Source organism: Oryctolagus cuniculus, chromosome 9, assembly GCF_051225735.1.
Source record: "Oryctolagus cuniculus isolate XC-2025 breed Fujian yellow rabbit chromosome 9, ASM5122573v1, whole genome shotgun sequence".
NCBI classification, from domain to species: Eukaryota; Metazoa; Chordata; class Mammalia; order Lagomorpha; family Leporidae; genus Oryctolagus; species Oryctolagus cuniculus.
The window spans coordinates 119,146,741-119,150,318 of NC_142875.1; positions in this window are offsets into that span (position 1 = coordinate 119,146,741).

Consider the following 3,578-nt stretch of genomic DNA (forward strand, 5'->3'; position numbering starts at 1 on the left):
TCTAATACTGATAGATTTTTAATGGCATTTCTTGGATTTGTAGGTAGGTCATCATCTCAAAATAGTAACTTTTTCTTGGTGCTTATAGTACATTTTATTTTTGTTTGATTGCATAACCTGAGTGTAGCAAACATTTTCAAATAATAAAGAGGAACATCATAATATTTCTCTGACGTTAACGAGACTATCTTTAGTGTAAATATTCTTATATTTAATACAGGCTATTGACCTCTGAAATTTACCCATTATCATGTCTGGCAGTTTTTCTTACTTTTCTCTTATTTGTTATTCCAGTAATTATTTTTATTCTTATAATGTATTAATTTCAGATGTAAAACATTATTTTAAATATTTCCTTGGGTTTTCTTTTTCTTTTTTTTTTTCATTTAACTTGAAAGAGAAAAAGAAAGAGAGAGAGAGAAAGGAGAGAGAGAGAGAGAAAGGAGAGAGAGAGAGAGAAAGGAGAGAGAGAGAGAAAGGAGAGAGAGAGAGAGAAACCTTCTACGCAATGGCTCACTCTCCAAACGCTCTATGCAGCCAGGACTGGGCCAGGGAGGAAGCCAGGAACTGGGAACTCCACCTGGGTACTTGAGCCATCACTGGCTGCCTCCTGGAATGTGCATTACAGGAAACTGATAGGAAGCTGAGGACCAGGGACTCACACTAGGCGTGCCAATACGAGATGCCAGGCATAAAGTATTGACTTCAGCTCCTGAACAAATACCTGTCCAAGGTTTCCTCTTTTTCCCCTTTCCTTTTAAACATCAATCTTCCATATGAATACTTAGGAGGTAGGAATTCTTTTTTTAAAAAAAGATTTATTTATTTGAAAGGCAGGATTATAGAGGGAGAAAGAAGTTGAAACAGACAGAAAGAGACAGGGGGAGGGAGGGAGGGAGGAAGGGAGAGAGAGAGAGAGAGAGATCTTCTAACTGCTGGCAACAGCCAGGAATGGGCCAGGACGAAGCCAGGAGCTTCTTCTGGGTCTCCCACATGGGTGACAGGGGCCTAAAAACTTGGGTCATCCTCCACTGCTTTCCTAGGAGCATTAGCAGGGAGCTGGATAGGAAGTGGAGCAGCCAGGACTCGAACCAGTGTCCATATGGAATGCCAGCACTGCAGGTTGAAGCTTTAACCTGCTGAGCCACAGTGTTGGCCCCAGAAAGTAGGAATTCTAGCTGTCTTGGTCACCTGGTATCCCTCCACCTAGAACATTATCTGACAAATGATCAGCAATCCACAAATATCTGCTGAAAGAATGGATGAATGAGCGTGTCTCAACAGCATCCCCAAGGGGTTGTTGACAATTTCGTGCTGTTCACAGGTAGGCTCTTACGGTGCTTTAATATTGGTGCTTAGTGGGCACTTGGCCTGGTGTTTTTGAGGCTCGCATTCCCACATTAGAGTGCCTGGGTTCAATTCCCAGCTCTGGCTCCTGACTCCTGTTTCCTGCCAATGCAGACTCCGGGAGGCAGCGGTGATGGCTCAGTCATCGGGTTCCTGCCACCCTCGTGGGAGACCTGGATGGAGTTCCTGGCTTTGGTTCCAGCTGTTGCAGACATTTGAGAAGTGAGCCATACAATAAGAGCACTCTCTCACTCTGTCCCTCTCTCTCAAATAATCGTTGAAACAATTTTAAAAAGTAGTGTTCTGTGGTGTGTGGGTGGCTACATGGGATTTTGCCCTTTGGTGTTTTGCAGAATTTGGTGTTCTTTTGTTTTTAATACTTTTTTTGGAGTGGGAGTGATTTTTCTCACTGAGGTCTGACCTGAGAAACGCTTTTCCCACTGGGTGAGAACACAGTCCCTTCCTGCAGACTGTCACCATCCTGCAGCGTGACAAGTGGATGCCCTTGCAAGTCATTCTAAGCTAACTTCAGCCACGTTTGCAAACGACGTCATTTCTGGGAACCTCTTTTAACTCCTTCTCTACCTATGTTCCCGTGTCCTCATATTCCTCCAAGCACCAAACATTTCTAGACTATTCGCATGCACCAGGCAGTGTGCTGGATAGTTTATGTGTAAATTACTTAGTCCTCACAGGAACACTGAGAGGGAAGCTGCCAATCCTATGCCTATTTTGCAGATGACAAAAACAAGGCTAAGGTTAAGGGGCTGGTTCAAAGCCACAAAACTGACAAGGGGTAGCACTGTGGTTTATACCGGGCAGACTGACTCTAGAATCTACACTTCTAACCACTGTAGCCTAATCACTTCTTAGTTCACTCAGGTCTCGTTAAGTTAACCTTAGATCTCCAGAAAGCTGCTGGTCTGAGTCATGGTTACTTCGTGCCTGACCCTGGCAAGGGTTCCATGGTTCCCCTCTTGCCACTTGAGGACAAGAGTGCTGCCAGAAACGTGTACTTGCGATTCCATCCGACCCAGGTGTTTAAACTACTCAACTGCCTCCAAATTCTCCTAGACTGAGAATCCTAAGCCTAAAACCTTTCACGTGATTTAGAGGATCTGCAGAACACAGGGTTGTTCACTGCCACATCCTTTCTGGCCTTCCTTTATGATCTCTGCCTTTCTTTCAGTTCCCTATTTCTATTTTTATTTAAATGGCAGAATGAGAGAGAGAGAGAGAGAGAGAGAGAGAGAGAGAGAGAGAGTGTGTCAGCCAGACAGACAGAAAGTGAGCCATAGCTAACAGCCATAGCTGGGCCAGGCTGAAGCCAAAGGCTGGAATCTTAACCCAGGTTTCTCTCATGGGTGGCAGGAACCCAAGTACTTGAGCCATCATTTGTTGCCTCCCAGGGCAGCAGTCACAAGAAGCTAGAATCAGGACTCAAACCCGGGCACTCTGATGAGACAGGTAGGCATCCCAAATGTTGGCTTAACTGCTGCACCAAATGTACACCCCAAACTTATCCTTTAGTTCTGTTTTTCCACAAACTTCTTGAAATACCCTTGTATGTGTGTTATTTTTGTCTGCTGTTAAAAATACCCCGTGCATTGTTCCTAGAGTTAGGTAGCTGATTAGCAATGAACCGTCAAGAGTTCAATGTGAATTGAAAGCACCAGCTGTCAGGTGGGAGTGACAGCTCCCAGGCACTCACTCGGCTTCCTCACTGCTGGGAGAATGAGCCTGGCAAGCATTAGAGTATTGTAATGTGGGCAACCAGATACTATGCCAGTAGAGCAAACAAGAGCTGCCTTGGGAAGTTGGTTGTCATCACCTTCTGACTATTTCTGCTTCCCTTGGGAGAAAAACTTCCTGTATTAGTTAACCCTTTTGAGCTTTAGGGTTCCTACATTTCCTATCTAGTTCTTTTTACCCACTTCATCTATTCGTCTATTCTTCTCTAATGCCTAGTATTGCAATGTCTTAGTTTTCTCAAAATAAGATTGACTCAAGGATGTGTTTTGCCTCCATATCACTTGTGAGGATGTCTTCTAGGGATGCAAGAGTTCATTTTTCCTCCATAGGACTTGCAGCTAAATCTATTGGTTTTGAGTTTGTGATGTTTGTCTGCTGTTATCTGAGCGCTGATAAATTCATGCAGGATACTTAAAGAGAATAATGATGGTTCTTCCATTACTAACTTCAAGTAATAATCTTGAAATAAGCCAACATGG